Source organism: Cavia porcellus, unplaced genomic scaffold (assembly GCF_034190915.1).
Source record: "Cavia porcellus strain 051 isolate PalLab524CR breed Dunkin Hartley unplaced genomic scaffold, mCavPor4.1 scaffold_3, whole genome shotgun sequence".
Taxonomy (NCBI): domain Eukaryota; kingdom Metazoa; phylum Chordata; class Mammalia; order Rodentia; family Caviidae; genus Cavia; species Cavia porcellus.
Genome location: NW_026947486.1, coordinates 95,813,080 through 95,835,528, shown reverse-complemented (window position 1 = coordinate 95,835,528; position 22,449 = coordinate 95,813,080). Strand labels below are relative to the sequence as shown.

General features: G+C 36.9%; 1 pseudogene; it reads left to right on the top strand.

Annotated features, from left to right (window-relative positions):
• Positions 1-5,648: 5,648 nt before the first annotated feature.
• On the top strand, positions 5,649-9,469 carry LOC100724895 (WW domain-binding protein 11-like; annotated as a pseudogene).
• The last annotated feature ends 12,980 nt before the right edge of the window (positions 9,470-22,449 follow it).

The following is a 22,449-nucleotide window of genomic DNA, read 5'->3' as shown; positions in this document are numbered from 1 at the left end:
CACATGTGATTAGATTGGATCCATTCAGATAGACCAGGATTAACTGGCTATGTTAAGAACCATAACCTTAATTACATTATCAAAGGCCCTCTTGCCATGTAATGTGACACTTTAACATGTCCTCATTATTAGAACATGGACATCTTTGGTGGACGCTGAGGTTATCATAAACTGTAGAGCTTTTCCTGCTGTCCCTGCTGTCTAATGAGTCTTGTCACTCACCAGTTTCCATCACTGAGTGTGTGTAAGGCCCAAGCAAGTAGCATCTCCAGATCCTGTCTTTCCATTTTCCTGGGCTTGTGATGGTCTTGTAAGAGACTGCATTTCCCACTTTGTCACCAAGGCAGTGAGTGTTAAGTGAGATGTGCCATTTCTGTCTCATTTAAGAAGAAATTGTTACCTCTCTTCCCCTCTTGCTTGGATGCAAACATGTCAGTTACCCAACTTAAACTATGGGAATAAGGGTAATATTGAGGGGCACAATAAAGTAACAATATGAAAGAAATGTGCTTGTCTACATGACTCCCCTCATGAGCAGTACTATCCTGCAAGCCTGAACATCATATCACAAGATTTGCAAATGAACGTGAAATAAAAATATGTTACTGATGCTACGATACTATGCAGGTTGTTTTAGGACAGCATAACTTTATGTAATTAAAAGACCACTTACAGCTATCTGGAGTCATGCATTTATGTATTTGATTAATTGAAATTCTATCAATTCATCTCGAATGTAAACAAGGAATATGTCTGACTTAAGCACTGTATCTTGAGTGGCTAACATAATGCCCATCACAGAGTAATGTCAGTACATGTTGGACGAATGAAAATGATATGCATATGGAAACAATGATTCATTCCATTTTAGATCTTACAATGTTGCTAGGTACAACCATAATGAACTCGTCTATAGGGGGTGGATATTCTTTAATCACAGTGTCAAAACCGGTTTTTAGGCACAGTTTTCCCATTGCTTATCGTCAGCCCATCTATCATTGTATCTACTTCCTTACTTGGACTAATGCATCTCCAAAGCCTCTGGCTCAGAAGGTCATATAAGCTATCAAAGAGCAATTTTCAGCCTACTTGTATGTTAGTTTCTCCATTACAACTAATTTGAAACAATATTTATTTTATTGCTTTCCTTGTTTACATGATATGCATAACTAACTTTCTCCTCCTCCCATAAAAATTAAAATAATGGGTACTTGGTTTCCCATTTTATTTCCACTATTCCTTGTTTTACCTTCTCTAGGAATTAAAATACTATTACATACTTCATGTGTCTTTCTACCAGACTCATTCGTTATCTACCCTGGATGCTTCTTGATGTGAAGAATTCTTATGTTAAGTCACAGGCATAACCTTGTCTTCTTTTCCGTTAAGGTATCCATTCCAGTGATGTAACAGAATCACTGAACATTCTGAGATAATTTGTGTAATTTGATTTTATTTCCTTTTACTTAAAAAGGAATAATATCCATAGTACTTACTATTTTACCCCAAAACAGCATCCTAAAAGCCAGCACAAAATCCTGGAATGTCTGTTTATTTAACGGAAAAACAAACAAAAAGGAGGAAAAGAAGAAAGGTGGGAAAAATGAGAAAGAAGAAAGAGAAAATGAAAGAATGAAAGAAGAACAGGAAGAATGAAGAAAGGGAAAAATTGAAGAACATAACTTATATCACTGTAAGTCTCGGTGCCTTCTACTTACGGAGGAAAGTGTGAGCTACAGTTAGCTCAGATTCATGATTATTTATTTCTACACTCTTAGGGCAGTAATCTAAATTCACCTGGTGCTAGGCTAGATTAAATTTCTTCCTTCACTCTACAACTATTTGCTGATTGACTTATCTGTGCACAACACAATGCAAAATGCTATGGAAAATACAAGAAAATTTAATGCAAGGCTAATTACTGCTAATGTTCTAAAAATCATCAAATGGCTTTGTGGAAACTAGAGATACACTCATTTAATTAAAGTTTGTCAGGCTAGTGTGATTCATGCTCCAGAAGACCTAGCTTTCTGAAGTCCAGATTATGTGATGAAACATTAGTTGCTGAAACAGTGGGGGAAGAATTCCTACACGAATGTCAGATGAGTACAAAGTGGTGCTTACAGAAGTCACTGCATCCTCCCACGCATAAAATTTGCCAATTTAAATTTGAAGGATGTACTTTGGCTACTAATTAAAATATATTTTTATTGAGTGCTCTCAAAACTTTCAGAGTGTCTCCATTTTTTCACTCACATAACAGGTATTTATTGAACACTTACCCATATGTCAGGCACTGTCTTTGGTACTAGGGACACAGCAGGGAGCGAAAGTGATACAAATTCCTGTTCTACTGGAGTTTATGATGTAGCAGGCAGAGATAAATGACAAGTTCAATCAATCAATCAAAAGGAAGTTGTCCAATGGGGACGTGTTCTGTAGATACATGCAAAATTGTCACGCTCCTTCTCAGAGTCTAGGAGGGAAGGTGTACATGCCACGTATTATGGGTTTTGTCCAATCACCCTAGAAAAAAAGCAGAAGTAGAACTAATAATGATTTCCTTAGTCCACATCTCCCTAGATCCCCTTTAGAGTCTTCACACTGGGGTGAATTCTCAGCCTTTTAAATTTTTTACTCTGGGACAGATTTTAGCTGAGTTTTCCGGTGTGGGCTCAATCCTGCAATGCTACTGCCTCAGTCTCCCAGAGTGATGAGATTATGGGAGTGTGTCACAGTATCTGGTTCATATTTGTTCCTAATAAGCTGCATCTTTGATTCAAATTCCTTTATTTTAGAATCATTTTCATAGGCTTGAAGATCATAGAAATATAGGCTATTTTTTTCAGATTCCAACAACCAGATTGCACCGTGTTAAATCTTGCTAGTTCTACCAAATCCCAACTACTTGTTGTCTGTGTAATCGACATAGGAAGGGTATATTTTGGCCACCAAAAACACAACCAATTAGGAACCAATATAGTCAGCACAAGATTTGAGATACAACAAATTCTTCTGGGAGTTTTTATGGGTACTGACAGTGGTTTCCAAATTAGTCACCACATCAGTTAGCAAAATTTAGAATCCATAGACTCAGGCTCCAAATAGGTCCTTTAAGGTCTCCTCTGAGACTGAACCTGGGTTTCAATCACCATTAGTACCACCTCCCCATGGGGGGAATGCTGAAATGTTACCTGGCACCCAGTGTTACATTTGGAGATCCAAGTGTATCACTGTTCTTACAAAGTGAGAATACTCTCTACATTAAATTCACTTGGAGAGGCTACCCACAGGAAAGTTCCACTCTCCCAGAGTGTGCAAATTCTGTTAAGAAGATATCAGAATCACACTTCCTTCGAAGCAGACTTTATTTGGGAAATATTCTCAACATTATGTTTCTTATTCTTTCACTCTAAGACATTTCTGGGAATCTATGTTGTTTTTCCTATCTCCTGGCATCAATGAGGTTATTTCAGTTCATGATGATGAACACAGGTTAAACTATTGTCCTTCAGAATGCTCCTTGGTTCCTGTAATGAGTTATTGTTGTTAGGTTTTGAATACTCAGCATCTTGATTTTCTCATGGAAAATTACCTTTTGCCCATGATCTGATGTTCTACTGTAATTTTACTCAAGGTTTAGGTACAGAACTCAAAATAAACCAGTCAGGCTTTTACAAGATTATTTTTGTTCATGTATCTAATTCATTTATTATTTATTTCACTTTAATTGCACACGTTTTATACCAGATTTGTGCCAAATGAATACTGGTATTATTGATGTTTCCTTTCTCATTTTCCAGCATAACCATCATTATCAAAGGAAGCTGCAGCACATAAACACTTTCCTAGTATTTTCATTTACTATGCTAGCAATGTTCTTTTTCTTTCTTTTTCATCAATTGCCTTGGTACATTGCTTCGTTATTAAGACTGAACAGTTCCATGTATAGAAGTACATGACAACACAAAAACAAACTAACAGGAAATGTGAATAAAAACGTTCCATGTGCTGATCCCTGTACTGGGTGTTTTTGATCTATTTATTTCCCATCCTATAGCACTCCCACAGTTTTATTTTTTTTCAGGTCAATATAAAATAATTGAAATAAAATTGTTTTACAAGATTGCTAACTTTTTCACCAGGGATGAGGAATTGGCTGAAAGGTGATTATTTCAGTCACACACCCTGACAAGACTATTAAGTAATTTCTAATACTTACCATGAAGCTTCTTTCTTGTAAGCTCAGTTGTACATTCATACTATGAATTATTTTATAGCATTCTAATAAATTTACTGTTTAGATTTTCCACAGTTTGTTTCTGTTGCTTTGTAGTTAAGGGATCCTAACCAAAAGAATCTGAATCTGAATCAATTAATTCAAATAAATGTGGAGTAGAAAGGGCATCTCCTAATTCTACCTGCCAAAAGCAGTCATACCTCAATGCTTCCTGGTCAAAACAACTTGTAAGTAGATGTCACTGTTGGAATACCCATTAAAGGCAAGTAAATCCTTTCCTTTATTTCATAGACAACCCATAGTTTAGAGAAAGGAAGAGACTGACTAAAGATTGGTCATTCAATATACAAACATAGTCTACATTGGTTTTGAGGCAGAGTCATCATAAGCACTAAAAGTATAGTTTTAAAAAAATCATCCAGTCTTCTGAAACAGTTGAGTGGATAAGCAGAATGGGATTCATATATATGGCAGAATATTGTTCAGTCTTAAAATAATTAAATTATAATGTCTTACAATATGCTTTGCAAAGTAAACATGACACTCAAGTTTATTGTGTTAGTCTGCTTGTATGAGGTGTTTAGAATGCTTAAATTCAAAGAAACTTAGAATAGTCATGTTCAAAAAGAAAGGTGCTTGCTAGCTGGGGACTGTGGAGAGAGAGAAATGGGGAATTATGCAGTATAGAATTTCAGTCTCAGATGATGAAAAATTTTAGGAGGTGTACAGTAGTGATGCTTGCACACTCCTGTGAATGTATGAATGCTCCTGGACTGGACATTTAAATGGTAAATTTTAGTTACATTTCATCACCATTTAAAAATGTAAGAAAAAGAATCAGACATGAATACTGTTCTTAAGAGGTAAAATACTTTCAGTTGTGTAGAAGCTGTGTATATAAATAATTGACAATTCATGGCTGACAACATTAAGTGCCGGAGAGGTGGCATTGGTGAACTGCACCGAGAGCCATGTCATGGGTGCCAAAGATTTAGATGGCTGTGTCAGTTGTCCTGGCTGCAGAATGATGAGGTGGAAATGGAAGGAACGATAACTGAGGAAAAGATACCAGCAAAGACATGGGTGTGAGGGGAGAAACATGAGTTATCTAGCTATCCAGCTGGGTGGACATTCGTAGTGTGAAGTAGGATAGTTAGTAAGACGGGTGGTTCAAAAGCACATTGAAGTCGCATCAAGCAGGGTGTCGAATGGCAGCCTACCAGGCATGAAGATTGTCAGGAGAGTGATGAAAGTTTTTCAAACAGAGGAATGAACCAGCCTAGTGGAACTGCACTTACAGAGAAAGGACTTAGTGCCACAAGGTTTGAGAAGACAAACCTGAGAAAACTGAACGTGAGGGCTAGGGAGAAAAGGGAATGAAATAAAATTTGGGACAACTGGAAGGGGAATGCCGTTGAAAGAGAAAGCGAAGACAAGAACACGAACAGTTTCCAGGGCGGTGTTGAGGTCTGTTTGGGTTTTTCTGCATTTGGGGCATTTCTGAAGCATCGAGAAGTGAGGGGCTGGAGCATGGCAAAAAGGAGAGGGGTAAAGATTTCAGAACATCCTTATGTAAAGGTTTCCTCCCTAAAAAGGAGCAAATACTTAATTTTTCAAGTAGAGTTTTAAATTAAAAGATTACATGATACATACTCAAATATAACCTTACCCTATGTTAGAGTCAAATATAAACTTACCCTGTTAGAGCCAATTAATGGATAGTGGGCAAAGGAAGATGAAGGGGACAAAGAAGATGATGAGTCAGAGGTGACGGCCCTTACAAAGTAAAGGAAACAAGGAATCGTTCCCTCCTTGCCTCTAGCAGTCCTAGGGGCCCAAAAAGTTTTTGAAAATAAGTAAACTAAATATACTGTCCATACAAGTGAGATTTCAACATCATCCACCAAGAGTGGAAAAATTTATGAAAAAATAGTTAAATATTCACATGATAACAAAGGCAGGAAGAAAAAGCCTAAGGATGGACGGACTGGGGAAGGATGGCAAGGGACTGCCTTCAGTGTCTTGATGTGGTCTTTGGCCTTTGAACAGTTAGTAAGCATTTTTAACATTAAAAAACTCTAACAAACTGCTTTTGTGAAGCCTCATACAATTTGTATTACTATTATAACTGCAACAGTTCAAAGCAGTGGTGGTAATCCCATCGCATGTGGGTTGTTTGTTTTCTTCTAAGACAAAAGATGTTAATGTATGAGGTTTTTTAAACTAAAACCTCAGTATTCAGATTCAATCGCAGTGTTGACACTTTGTTATAAATACGTGGCTTTGGAGCTGCAGTTTGAGCTTTGTGCAGTGACAGTATCATAACCAGTAAGGTCTATGTGAAGCGTGATTATTGCTAATTGAGTTGAAGTTTGGGCACTTGGTCTCTAAAAGGTTCTCCATCACTGGTTTAGCAGACCAATCATAGACATTATACAGAAGAAACAATGTCTTAATTTCTCAGTAAGTAATAAGGGCTGTTGCATTGTTCCATGGTCACCACAGTGCAAATGTATGACATTAAATGCATGTTTATATTCAACTGATGATTAGATAGAAGCAGAGATTTTATTTTTCCAAAATAACAATCCTTGTTCTAGCTATGCTAAATAGATATGATGATAACCTTGGCAAACACATGATCCCTGGTCACACACAAGTTTGTGGAAACTAGAAAGCTCAAAATAATATTGGAATAGTCAGTTGGTAACTCGATCGAGTGTAGAAAGAGGTCAATGCCAAATTTTAGTGTATGTATAGATACAGGAAGGTGAACATTGGCTACCGTCCATGTCTTTTTTTGAAGCAAAGTAAACAGTTGTTCGCACTATATAATCATACTTCTGCTCCTATTTTCAAAGTTTACAGTAGATTTTTTGTAACATTGAACCTGGGCTTTCAAACTGAGCCACATCCTTAGTTCTTTTTAAAGTTTTTATTTTAAGAGAGAGAGAGACAGAGAGAGACAGAGAGAGAGAGAGAGAGAGAGAGAGAGAGAGAGAACTCTTTAGTGAGTAGATAAGTTGCCTGGGCTAGGTTTAAACTTGTGATCCACTGCCTCACGCTCCCATCATAGATTTTTAAAAGAAGTTTTATTTTCTCACAGGGTCAAAAAAGTTTTTGCAGTGAGGTTTCAAGATGGCAGAGGCTGGGTGACTGTCAAGAGTCAGATGTGAAGGCCCTTACAAAGTAAAGGAAACAAGGAATCGTTCCCTCCTTGCCTCTAGCAGTCCTAGGGGCCCAAAAAGTTTTTAAAAATAAGTAAACTAAATATACTGTCCATACAAGTGAGATTTCAACATCATCCAGCAAGAGTGGAAAATTTATGAACTCTGCAGATCAAGCTTGGAAAAACGTGTGCGAGAGAGAATTGGAAAAAAAAAAAAACAGTGCATGGTGGCAGTTTTAAAATTGAAAGATCCCAAATAAATTATCTGGAATATAGAGAAACTGCCTGAAATAGAGTTTAACCCAGTGCAACCACCACAGTTAAATGAGAAAGGACTGAAAGACAAAGGTGAAAAGCTTCCCCAAACCGTCCAATGTATCCTATGACTTTATGAATAAAGTCAAAGACCTGAGAAACCTAGAAGTGAACATGAACAGGAAGGGGCTCCGCTTAGCCAATATTTTGATGCTGTCCAGATGCTTAGCATAAGGAAGTAGAGAATAGTCCTTTGCTAGACAAACCACATGCTCCTTCCAATGTCTTATTTTAGGACATTCAACTTCCTCATGCCAGGCACCCTCTATCCTTAAGATAACCTCAGCCTATAGACATCCAATCTGAGCAGTTTCTAAACGTCCTCTTCTTGGACATGCCCACTGACAGAAAACCTCCTGGTCCCTGCCTTGTCCACCTCTGTCCCACCCTTGCAGACATATGACCATAAAGCTGTCTGTGCTCCAGATCTTTCTTGCAGATGAGACGAAGCTGTGTGGTATGGTTCTGATCTTGCACACCATGGCCATGATGATGATGACTGCAGCACCAGTGAAGAAGTTGGCTATCCTGATCACATGCATCAATAAGAATGGTGATGGTAAGGATAGCTGTGACACTGACAAATCAGGTGGAGAAAGGGAAGCAGATGAATTTTTACACAGTGATGACAATGAGCGAAACAATATTGAAGAAAAAAGTCAGGTCTGAGTGTATGGTCTGCAGATGTGCCTGGAAAATCAAGAAAGGAAAAGAAAAACATTAGGGAGCCGACTCCTCTTCAGGTATTGATGTTTTGAAAGCCATGTCAGCAGGGCTGGGGATTTAGCTCAGCGGCCTAAGCGCCTGCCTTGCAAGCAGGCAGTTGTGAGTTCAATCCCTGGTACCGATAAAAAGGAAAAAGACCAAAAAAAAAAAAAAAAAGAAAGCCATGTCAGGAAATCCCTGAGGAGGAACAGGAAGCAGAGGAATTTTCAGAGGACAACAGTGATGATGATTCTGATGATTCTGAAGCAGAAGAACAATCACAAAAACAGCATACAAAGGATTCTCATTCTGCCAGCACATCTACTGCTTCTTCAGAACCACTGGGAACCTCATGGTCTGTGCCTCCTTCTCACATCCAAGCACTTCTGATGCCAGGACCACCTCCTCTTGAACCACCACCTACTCTACCTCTAGACCTTCTTTCTGAACCAACTCCTTGCATACTCTTCCATTCCTGAGACCACCCGGAATGCCAGAACTTTGTGAGCCAAGACTTTCAACTCCAGGACCAGCCAGCAGGCTGACTCATGGCCCTCCCCCAGGTCTGCCTTCTGGTTCTCCTCTGAGATGCCCACCAAGGCTACCTCTCCCTGCACCTCCAGGTATCCCTCCATCCAGTCCGGACAGGATGTGCCTACTTTCGTGCTTCCTCTTGGCCCTGGCTCTCCTGGAACTTTTCCCAGGGTTTCCCTTGCTGAACCCAGGGGTGTCAAGCTATCTACTCAACTTGATTCAGTGACCTGAGGCTGATGACCTGAATTTAACCAACACTGAGAAGTGAGCCGTGGCAACCATCAGTTCTAGCCACAGCTCACTAATCCCATGGCACAGATTCTTCAGTTTGTGCCCACTGCACTGAGGTAATGTCGCAAGGGGGCACTGCTGATCCCGAAAGAACGTCAGAGAATGATTCTGCTGTGCCTCTTGCCAAGGCAGTGCCTAAATCTGGTCCTGTCTCAGTACAAACTAAGAATGATGTTTAAGAAGCTTTCATAAAAGAGATGGAAGGGCCGCTGTGAAAGTTTTGGTGTTGAAACAGGCTTCTGTTCATGGAGCAAGGCCCTCATTAAAACTTAGGTGAAAGAGCTGCTTCCAATGTCAGGAGACTGTCTACTCTCAGTTTAAGGACTGTCCTGGATTTTAGTCTTGTTTGGCATTCACTGCATGTGAGAGAGGGTATTTCATTTGGAAGAATATTTATTGAAGGGGTGCTGTTAGCATCCATTCTCCTCTCATCATTTTCATCCTATTTTCCCTTTCTCCAGGTTTTAATTTTAATATTTGTATTCAGGTGAAACTTAGTTATTTCTTTTGACTTTCTTATGTGCTGTGGGCCCTGGGATAGAGATTTCTTAGAAACCAGTGTATTGTAACTATTTTTTTTTTTACTTTTTCCTTTGAGTTATTTTTAGCATTTTCATGTATATATTTTGTAATATTTTACATGTAGTGAAATGGATTCCAATGCCATGTCCTAATTCAAAATATGGTATGTGGGAAGAAAATGTATAAATGTTGGATTAAAATCATTACCTACTGACTAAAACTTTATTTTGTGGTTAAAAGTAAATGAATGTTCTACATCAAAATAAGAAGTTTTTTTACATGTATTAAGGAGAATAATTGCCTGTTTCTTTCAGAATCTTAGCAGTTTTTTTATTAATATTCCATCTAGACTTCCAAAGCGTTGTTACTGTGAAAATAAATTGCCTGATTACCTACAATGAGGGGCCACATATGCCCCTGTTTTCATTTATTTACTTTCTTATTGTGTTTTATTTCTTAGTGGGATTCTCATGGAAAAATAGTGTGACAACTAGATAAACTAAAATTCAGTGTAATTACATTTAAAACTAAGCAGACATTTTTCATGATTGGATTCCATGAATTTAAACTCTTTATTCTGATGAGACCCCACTAGATCAAGTGACATTTATGAACCACTTCACGGTCTGGAGACTGTTAGTGTCTCTTTGGTACCACATCTATCATTTAGGTCACTGCCCTGTAGTAGCACTTGCCATTGTGAAGCACACATCTTGTATAGTTCAGCTCTTCCAAGGGTTGCAGGATTGAGAAGCAAACAAAATGTTGCAATCTAATCAAATACTCTCCTTTGCTTTTCTTTGTTTAAACCATCTAAAAATAATAATGGCTGTTATCTTTAGAAGATGATTAAATATGTAAAGGTAACAAGAAATATGAATTTTAAGGTACAAAGGTAAAACTTGAAGCAGGAGGATTGCAAGTTTGAGCCCAGCCTGAACAATTTAGTGACTTAGTGAAATCCTGCTTTAAAAAAAAATAAAAATGGTTGGGGATGTAGCTCAGCAGGAAGACCAAGTTCTATCCACAGTACTGGAGGGGGAATGTGATAATTTATACCTTTTCATCAGCCTCAAATATTGAATTAATTAGCCTCTACATCCGCTTCCATGACAAAACCACAGCCTCCTTACACTCACCTGGGCCTTGATTTGGGGGCATTCTGAGTTCTGCCACTGCTAACCCAATCTCTAGTGTTCCTGTTTATACAATGTAGAAAACTGGCCTGTTTTTTCCTGCTTGTAGAGCATCAAAACTTTGTTAAATGCCTATTTTGTCTCACTTGGGGTGTTGTTTCTCAAATTGCCAGCTGACTGTATCCTTCCAGTCTTGTTTGTACCCTCGCAGGGCTTCTTGATTTGATGCTATCATTATATTCTCTGTTAATACTTCTCAGTCTCCAAAGAATCACTGGAAGTATTGAAGAAAGTCTTCGTTTACTTTTTTGCACTCCACAGTTATCCCTGTTACCAGAAAATATGCAAGTCCTTAAAAAGCCTATCATTTCTATTTTATTTTTCAAAGTCTTAAAATTTTTTTCACACACCAAAGTATCTGAAAGTATTGTTTTTCACTCAATTATCTTGCTGGTGGATGCATTTTCCTGGGCTTACTCTTACCTGCTCCACTGGTTGGATGGGATTGAGTTAAAACTTGGATTTCATGAATGTCTTGCAGTCTTTCCTCATCTGTTGTGTCTTTTAATGTTTTATCTTTATCCTGGTGCTCTTAACAATATACCATTGCTATGACAACTTGGATGACCTGGCTAAGAAGTTAGAATAAACACAGACAATAATCTTTCTGTGGAGCCTCTCAGTGGTATCTGATGGACCTGTGCAGACAGGAATTTTTCCAGAGGACTCAAGTCATTCTCCACTCAGAAGACAATCAATATTTGCAGAGGTCAAATATTTTATGGAGCCAAAAACTTAGTGTGAGCATCATAAATGCTTGTGTTTTAAAGGGAATTTCCATGTTCACTTTAAAGGGTATGAATGTTATTTTCACTTCAATCCCAGAATCATGGGGAACCCTTATTTGATTTTCTATCTCAGTCTGCCCAAACAATCCCATCCAATTCTTGAACTAATCGTATATATTATAAGGATAGATTAAATAGCTTGCTTTACAAATCTCCACCTTTCTGAAGAATAGTAAAGGATAGTCAATTCCTTTACAATTTTTTTGTTAATAGACAAGTAGGTGTGTACATTTCCTTGAATTTCTGAGATTTAGATGTGGCAAGATGGAATCTGAATTTTTTCTTGATTTTTAATTGATCTTCAAAATTATACCCCAAAGTGATAGTTATTTTTCCCACTAAATCTTTGTAAAATCTATCAGAAAAAAACAGGAGGAGAACTAGTAAGATAAGCAAGAGAATAAATAAGACTACAGATGAGGAGAAGATATCTACCAACCTACCTACCTATCTATATGATCTGCCCAATTATTTCTCTTAAAATCCAGAAAAATAGTTATTATTCTGGCTTTTTAAAAGTCTTTCTATGTTTCCCAGGCTAACCACCAACTTTAGACTTAAGCAATCCTCCCCCTGTAACCTCTGGTGTGCCTGGGCCTATAGGGAGTACTACAGCTCCATGTCCAGTTTATTATCTTTTTTTGGCTAATATCCTTAACTGAGGCTGAGCTTTTGTGTATGTATGCTTTATACTTTTTATTCTTATCCTCAAATTTCTGAAGACAAATGATTATAATAAAATGTAATGCTGTTTGAGAAAATCAACTATGTAGTAAAGAGTGGGGCATGGATTTAGCTGACAGAAGACGTGATAGTTTAAAGGTATTGAATTCCTGCTGTACACCAAGTACTGTGATGTCCAGTCTAAAAACCAACTGTATTGAGAGGTAACAACACAATCAAGTATATATAATATGTAATCAATTAGCTGTACAATCTGGGAAGCTTTGCCACAGGCATACACTCATCACCACAATCAAGACAGTATTGCTTAATCATTTTCCCTGAAGATTCTCTCTGAGCCTTCGTAACCCATGCCCTTCTCTGCTAATCTTCTCCCATCTCAAGCAATCACTCTTCTGCTTTCTGTCACTTTTGATTCATTTACATTTCCTAGGATTTTTTATAAGTGAAATCATGCAGTATGTACTTTCATTTCGCTGCTTTGTTTGCTTGACACAGTTACTGTGAGATTATCAAAGTTGTGGCATGTATTATTAGTTAATTCTTTCTGTTTCTGAATAGTTTTCCACTGTTGGGTTTACAGGTTTTGGCTATATAAGTAAAGTATCTCTGAACATTCTTATATAGTGTGGGTTTGTGTTTGTGTTTGTGTTTGTGTGTGTGTGTCTGTGTGCATGCGCATGTAAACATTCTTTCATTTCTCTTGAGGAAATACTTAGACGTGGAGTGACAGTCATACGATATAAGCTGGTTTGACTTTAAACCAAAATATCAAAACATTATACAAAAGCAATCATGCCATTTTAAATTTCTACCAGCAATATATAAAGAGTTCCAATTTTCCCATTTTTTGCCAACACTATATAATTTACCAGTTTCTTTTAATTTAAAGCATTCTTGCTTTGTGAAGTGGCATCTTTATCATTTTAATTTGGAACAAAACAGATGGATGACATGGAGTGCATTATGCCAAGTAGGTCAAGCACAGAAAGATAAGCACTACATGATCTTACTCATATGTGGGAAATAAAAATGTTGGCCTTGGGCACCGGGGATGGAGATTAGTATGTCCGAGGCCCTGGTTTCAATCTCTAGCACCTTAAGAAAAAAATGATCCCACAGAAGTTGAGATTAGAATTGTGTTTACCAGAGCTAGAGATACTGTGTATCACTTCCTGTGTTTATTTTCTACGGATATATGTTCTTTGGCAAAGTGTTTATTCAAACATTTTTCTGTGATTTTTATTGCTTTGTTTTTTATTTCACTTTAGAATTCTTTATATATTCTGGATAGAAGTGGTTTATTTGAATGCAAATATTTTATATGGTTTCTAAATGTTTTCCCTTAGTTTGTGTCTTGTCTTTTCATTTCCTTTACAACGTCCTTCAAAGGCAGAAGATTTTTATGTTCAATGAAGTCAGAGTTTTCAGTATTTTATGAATCATGCTTTTGACATTGTATCTAAAAATCTTTGAATATTTAAGTTTTGTTATCTTTTTATTTGGAAAGAATTTAAAATATTCAGAAACACTACCAAAAATAAAAACTATGCTATTCACTTCTTGTTAACATTTTACTTCATTTGCTTTATTATCTCTCTCTCAACTATTTGAGGGTAAGTGACATTTATTACATTTTTTCACCCCTACATGCTTCAGTGTCTGCTTTGCATGTTTGTAACTTCTTTAGGGAAATTATTAATTCCATACATTTACATTGATGTCCTGTTACTTTTATATATGCCATCATCTATATATATCCGTATTTAGCTTCTTCTATTAACCAAACCATGACTTTCATACCATTCACCACCAGTACAGAATTTAATTTAGGATCAAGTATTGCATTTAGTTATCACGCTTCTTTACCCTCCTATATCTGGAACATTCCATAAGCTTTCTTCATGTTTTTATGATGTTGACATTCATAAACTTGCTTTTAGGAGTTTGCCAGATGTTTCTTCGTGATAGATCCAGGCTGTGCATTCCAGTGGGGGTGATGAATGTATCAGGGTATCATTGCTGGAGACAATGTGATTGCCCCTCATTATAGATGTTAGTTGTGATCACCTGGCAAAATAGTTGCTCTATTTCTCCACTTTATAATTACTACTTCTTTCTGGTGACTAATAGGCAGTATATGGGGAGATACTTCAATGGTATGTAAATATCCTTGTCATTAGAATTTTCACCTAGACTTAAAATCTGTGATTTTCATTTTACCTGATCATTATTATAATGTTTACAAAGTAATGAGTTTTCAATTCCATAATTTTCTTTACAATTAACAATCAGTGTTTGGCATTTGACAGTAACCGGGCGATTCTCCTTATTTATTATTATTATTGTTATCAACTCATGATTTTCCACTTTCCCCACGTTTCATATGACTTGATTTTTTCTTTTTTTAGGATGCCATTCCTTGAATATTTTATTAGCATTCTAAAGTCTTTCAAAAAACTCTTTTTTTAGAAAAAAATTAAATTCTTGCGATTATACATTCTCCCTGAATTTCTGTTTACCTTCTTTTCCAAGTTTTCTCGTATCCTAGATATTCTCCATCTTTAATTCATATAGTATTGCATTTGAAATGTCACAAGCTAAAAAATTAAAGGAGTCTAAAAACATTAAACAATGTTGCTTTGCTTTTTCAGAGAGTTTTAAAAACAGAGAGACATCTCCCCTGAGTTTCTAATTATATTTTCAAAGTTCATGATTTGGGCTGGGGATGTGATTCAGTGACAGAGCTCTTGCCTTGAATATACTTGGCCCTGGGTTCGATGCTTAGCACCACAAAAAACAAACAAACAAAAACACAATTTGAATTTTGAAAAATGGTATAAATGGAATAAGAAAATTAAAATCCATATCCAATGAATATTAATACATAGGGGATAAAAATAATAAAATATCTTTAAAAAATTATGATTTAATTATTTCAACAATCAAATTTCCCAGATTGGGCAAGTGGGAGCCAGTAGTGTGCCAGCATTTCATTGCTTTCTGATAGTACCATACTTAATAGTCTATTCAATTTTTCTTTCTTTCCTAATTTTTAAACTTTTTAAAAAATTTTGGTGGTGCTGGAGATTAAATCCAGGGTTTTGTGCTTGCAGTGCAAAAAACCATGAACCACCTACCCAGCCCCTTCATTGTTTTCTGATATAAGTAGCTGTCTCAGATTTATCTGGTTCTTTCCCCGCCCAAGCTCTGGAATCTGCCAGTTAGTTCTTTGTGTTGCCCTTGGTAGGTAAAGGATGGTGTTAGAAACCGAGATCTAGGTTCAGTTTTTTAAAACTTTCAAGTACTTATTATCTTAAAAATAATTATTTTAGAGATTCTAATCCTAAGGAGGCTGCTTGGAAAGTTAGTAAACTAATACATTTGCATACGCCAATTACATTTTATATTGCCATAGACTTTCTAAAATAATACTATTAGCCTCAACTGGCACAGAGATTCTTAGAAAATAGAGCTGTATGAACACTTTGTGATCAGCTATTCTATCACCTGTTTTTCCCAGAAGACGAAGCCCAGAAGCCTAAAACAAGGGAAGAGTGTTACCTAAATTCGTAAAGTCAAGCAAGAACCGAAGTCATTTGTTTCTGTCCCACAATATTTTCATGATTCTCTGCTCTCTGTTGCATTTTCCCTTCTAGTATTTTGAGACCATACTCATAAGTGAAATAAATCAAATTCAGATGTGTAAACATCCTATGGTCTCCTTAGTGTAAGAAACTGAAGGAGTAAATAAGACCCAAAATGTACACTAGATGTTATGAAAGTAAAAGAAACTGCTCAAAAGGAACAAACAAATGGGATGAGGGAAAGGAGAAAAAAAAGAAGGGGAAAGATTTTATGTGTGTGTGTGTGTGTGTGTGTGTGTGCAAGATAGAAAATTATACTAATGTCTATTAGTTCCTTTAAAAGAATGGTTTGTGCTTTCATTATTTGATCATTTTTTCATACCTAAATCTTGTAATCTGAGCAACTACTTTGAAGATAACAATACATAATATATTGTTAATTTCCTATTATGCTATTTTGAAATTTATCATTTTTGTTTCTTTTTCATTTTAAAATAAAAATTAAATAAATAAACCTACTTGCATATGTGAAAAAATATCCAAGTTCTTGAATAAGGAAAATCAGGCTGGAGATTTGGCTCAGTGGCATAAGTGCTTGCCTGGCAAGCATGAGGTGGGAGTTTAATCACACACACACACACACACACACACACACACACACACACACACACAAAGGAAAATCCCTGTGACTTCTAAAGCACCTTCAATACTATAAGCATAAGCAGCGATATACTTTGATTTTAGTTTGAATGTAGCTGTCACCATTAGTGTGTACTGAGCACAATTTATTTAATAACTTCCCTAATTATTTTTAAAGAGAGGAAAAACTATTTATTAGCTTTGCAGTTTTTAATGGTGTAAGTTCAAAGCCAGAATTTTAATTAACTAAAGCTCCACAATAGTTGTCAACTGCTTTTGTCTATTTACCAAAGTCAGAGAAACTCAGAGAGTTTAAGTAAATCATCCAAGATCAACATGTGGAAGAATAATAACTAGCATTTGACATGAGATCTAGTATGTTTATGTCCTTGTCTCTATAACTGAGTTCCTGCCATTCACTTCTTCAAAATAAGGTGAGTCTCATGGACCATTTTTAAAATGACAGAATGTATTGGCTCAGGGAGCAGTGACATGCCTGGAAAAATGGAAAACCCTGTTAACTGCCTTTGATTCACACAAATGTCTGTGACTTGTAGGAAGCTGAGGATGGAGGAGTTATTAAAGGTGGCAATGTTGGCTTGTCCAATGGGAATAACACACTTGTGGAATCTTTATTACTGTTTAGGGTAGGTGTTTAGCCTAGGTCACATAATCTGCTCTCTGGATTTACCTCAGTGAAATTTATCAGGGATAAATCTACACACTGTTCTCCTAAACTGGATCATAGAACTTGGAAGGGTATAATAAAGATGACTTGTGGACTACAGAAATTGCAGAGAATTGTATATGCTCTGTAAATATTGCCTAATAATTAAATAAGTACAATCTTCACATTTATGTACTCCTGTTTTTCAAATATATCTAGATCTTGTTGTGATTGATCCAACAGTTATTGCTGAATTTGGATTAGTTCAATAATTTGTGCATTTTCTTATTCAACAGAGAACAAAAGTTCAAAATGCTATCATGAAGTGTCTAAGGTTTTTCTCATGCTTATACTCTCAAAGATCAGTGTCATCTGAACTAGATCTCCAAAGTTTTCTTAGACAAAGGAACATCCTCCAACTCAGAAGTACATTTCTGGTTAATTCTACAGAATCCACTTCAACTCTGGAAATAGAAAATGAATTGCTCAGGGCTCTTTAGGATCCAAAAGACAAAACAAATTAGAGCAAGTTCTGAAAAGTGGAATGGCATAATTAAATAAGATATGGATTACAGAGACTTCTTCAAAATAAAAATTGAAGTGGACATGGGTTTGAATAAGCACTAGCATGGGAATAGATGAGGAGAGGACATAGATTGTATAATGATTACCTGAGAGATGTAAATGCCAAGAAAACAGAAGTATCACTGTGCTGTGTGTGAGTTATATGTTAAAAATCTGGGATTAAAGTGTGGAAGAGCAGGAAGTTTGAGTTTCCTACAGGTACTTCCTAATTCATGGTGATCACACCACAATGAAATATAGAACAGAAAAAGCAAAAAAAAAAATCCATTGCACACCTAGTATTTAGGAAGGGAAACCACTGAAAAACAGTGACATCATCAATGACAATAAAATTTTAAAAGAAGAATTTTAAAACTCAGTGATTTACAAGACATATGAAGACTATTTAAAACAGCTTATTGGAAGCTCAGTAAAAAATATGCCAGAATTCAAAATGCTTGCAAAAGAAAGTCTTATATGGCTCGATGGCTTGTAAGAGACTGTTAGTTTTTTAAAATTATGATAAAATACACATGACATAAAATTTACCATATTGATTATTTTTAAGTGTATGGTTCAGTAGCGTTAAGCATTTTATGTCATTGAAACTCAAATGACCAAACGTGTGTTCATCTTGCAAATGTGAAACCGTACCCTTTGAACAACTCCCTCCCCCATCCTCCGCTAACCACCATTTTACATTTTGTTTCTATGAATTTGGCTCCTTTTGATAAGCAGAACAGATATAGAACAGAATTTGTCTTTTGTAGCTGGCTTATTTCACTTAGTTTAATGTCCTCCAGTTTTATAATGTAGTAGCATATAACAGATTTTCCTTCCTTTTAAGGCTGAATAATTTTCCATTGCATGTATATGCAATATTTTGTTTATCCATATAATGCTCATCAGACAGTTGGCTTGATTACACCCCTTGCCTGTTGTAAATATTGCCTATCAATGATTTTTACTTGTAACTTTCATCTGAAATATAATACATTTATGTGAACACACATAATTCTTATTGTTCCTTCTAAGCATTAGGTCTGAAGTTCAACTGGACAAAACTTATCTTTTTCACTGTAAATAAAACAAGTTTTAAGAAGCCCCGTAACCAACTGCTAAACAAAACACATTTGCAGAGCCATCCATGAATATCTGAGTAAGGCATTCCTTTAAACGATCGAGTTGTGGGCCTGCAACTAGGTTGTTTGTTGAATTGATCGCTAAATGAGGCATTGTATATAGTTTGTACATTGCAATATTTAGAACAAAGAAATGGACAAAGGAAACTCCAGCTGGATGACTTTGTTTCTATCTACATACCTTACATGCAGTAGGGTAATATATGACACAACGTAAAACTGGAGTACTGTACTGTACCGTACTGTATAATCAGCAAAAATTACAGTGCTGTATAAACAAGGTGTGCTGTAAAAAAGGCACTGAGGCTCTGTAAAAAAATGTATGGGATCCTACAAAAAAATATGAGTCACAAATGTGAACAATGGGTAGTAAGTTTGAACAGCTGTTAAGCATGTAGGTCATTAAACGAGGATTATCTGTAGGCAGTAAGGCGCAGCAGCAAACCCACTGATCGTTGTTGAAGTATAGAGTCTTAAGGTTATGCCCTACCTTGACAAGATTCTAAAATGAAAAGTTTGACAAGTTTCTTGTCACATAATTCTTTTAAAAAAACAGTGGAATAATATAGCCTAAAATGCTGGTGATTGGGCAATTATTTCCTTCTAAATTAGTGGTTGCTAAGACCAGCAAAATTCGCAATTCCTTAAACACCTTAAAACTGTGTATTGATGATTCCCACACTTATCTGCTAAATTAGCAACTCCAGGATTGGAAATTCTTGCTTCAGTTTTATCCATGGGCTACAAGTAGGATTACGAAGCTACAAAGTCTTCTTTTGCTATTGTGGAGCTGAAAGCCCTTTCAAGAAATGTCTGCCTTTTTGACCCACCAGGGCTATAGCTATTCAATATCACCATGGGTCTGATGCCTTTCTGGGGTCTCTTCCCTGCCAGCACTTCATTATTCTGGGATTCCCCTACCAAGCCCTGTGTTCATTGCTCTCCATAGACATCCTTGATTGGTTCCATTACTGCATCCAACATAGCATTTGCTGTTCCCTTGTCTGCATCAGGGTTTCTAGGATTCTCAAGATGGCAATTGGTTAAACTGCTAAATTATTCATAGCGATGTACCAACAAGATGCCCCTTTACTCCCAAGTGACATGTTTCATTTGTCAGAAGCTTGCAATGGCCATGTCTTTGTCTAAAATCTCTCTCTTTCCCTCTGTCTCTCTCTCTCTGTCACACACACACACACACACACACACACAATTGTTGCCATTTTTTGTTGTTTTTTGTTGCCACATCTGAGAAATATACCCTAGCACAGACAAAAAGCAAAAGGGAGGGCAAGAAAGATTTAATATCTTTCTCATTATGCTTTAAATACTCAAATCCCTGGCCTACTCTCATCCGTACCCAGCTACAGATGTTCTCTAAATTGTCAAATGTTTTTCAACTCTCCCCCTCCCCTAAATGTTCCTAAACTTACATGACATTAAATGAAAAAATGTCTCTCCATAAAATGCGCTCATTTTACTATTTGTCTCCCTGCACATAGCATCCTTCTCATCATCTGTAATGTGCAATCAATCACATACCCTCGGGAAGGTTGTTCATTGGTCATTTACATGATTAAAGAATGGAGAAAATGAGACACTTCAAAGAACAGAGGTGTTTTAATAACCTCCAATTTGAATCTCTTCTCACAGCCTACCCACTACTGATATAATATAGCAAATATCACCACCTTCACCCTGTTTCTGAAAGGAAGTTTCAGGTTTCCCCTATGCAACACAGTATTTTATTTATTAAGGATGCCAGGAGTATGCCAGGCCATTAAGCCCAATGGGACCCCCTATTCTGGCTGAAACAGGAAGATCACCATGGATACATCTCTGCTCCACTGGATGATCGGCAACAGCTGTGAACCAAGCTTGGGCACCCTTGCAGACTGCTTATCACACAAATTACATTAGGTAGAACCACGAATGCCACATCTCACTTAGCATCCGTCATAAGTTTCAGACATCTTCTAGCAGGTTTGCCTAAAAGCAAAATACATACTCAACTGTTCCCAAAACCTCCTAGACCTATGTGAGATTCCCTAACCTTTAATGACTACTCTTACTATCAAATAGATGAGTGAAATTTTTCTCTAATGAGCCTCTACACACTCATTCACCACAAACTCTGAATTTAGCTGGTGGAGCATTCAAGAAGGTAAAAGCATCTCCAGAGAGCCTCTGCTAAATATTCATTGAACTTTGTAAGAAAACTTGATTTATCCAGGCATGATGATGCATAGCTCTAATCCAAGCACTCTGGGAGCTGAGGTAGGAAGATTGAAAATTTAAGCCAAACCTGGGCAGCTTCATGAGATCCTGTCTCAGAATTTAAAGAATAAAATAAAATAAAAAGGGCCAGACATGTAGCTCAGGGCAAAGGCACTTGATTCAGTCCCTAGTACCACACCTAATCCCCACCCCAAACACACACGGCCTAACTTGCTCTGTGATGTGTGTGATCCACTTGCTTTCTAAAAGAATGGTAAACTGACAGAATCTGAGGTGAGGGGACAGCTAGCAAAGAAGAATAAACACCTTGGGTGCCCTGTAAGGGTTTTGTAGGTATGTCTGCATGACATATGGCATGCACAAGGAGCCCCCATGCTGAGAGAGATTGTTTTGTAGGCCTCATCCCTCTCCTGTGCTTTGAACAGGCTGAGTTTTGGTGTAAATGTCTTGCCTTGGGAAGGAGAAGCATGCCACTGGCATGCAAAAAGTGATGGTGGTCATCTTGGAAAAATCAGTGAGTGAGATTCTATTTCAGAGTCAAGTTATTAGAGATTGAATCTCAGGCCTCTACACGGAGGTACACACCCCACACTTTTCTTATTTGATTATTTTTATATAGAGTCTCAGTCAATAAATTGGTGAGCTTGGGCTCAGATTTGTGACTTTCCTGCTTCAGCTTCCCAGTGTGCTATGTGCCACACACTTGGCAAAGCCAAAGTTTAATGACCTTATCTCAAACTTGATGCAAAATGTAGAGTCTATGTTCTTTGTCATGAAAACTCCAGTTTTCTCCTGATAGTGTCCCATGTGAAGGCCTCTCTTTAAAACATCACTGCACAGTCTGTTACCTTAAAAGAAATCTGTCCTGATGACCCTGTATATGGAACTTTGTATTGACCACTTCTTTAAATGAGACCAAATTAAACATTTCAGTAGCATTATGATATATGATGAGGTATTTTTTTGTGTAGATGACCAGAAGAGTAGAAAAGTAATAAATAAAATTCTAAACAAACCAATCTATAAATGAAAAGGTCATTCAAGAAAGCACATTAGGGAAACCAATCATATTTCCATTTTCTATATAAGGAATGCCATCAGAGTTTTTAGTGAATGCACTAGTACTGACAAACCTGTGAATTTTAAGAGCTCCTAATGGGAAAATTAA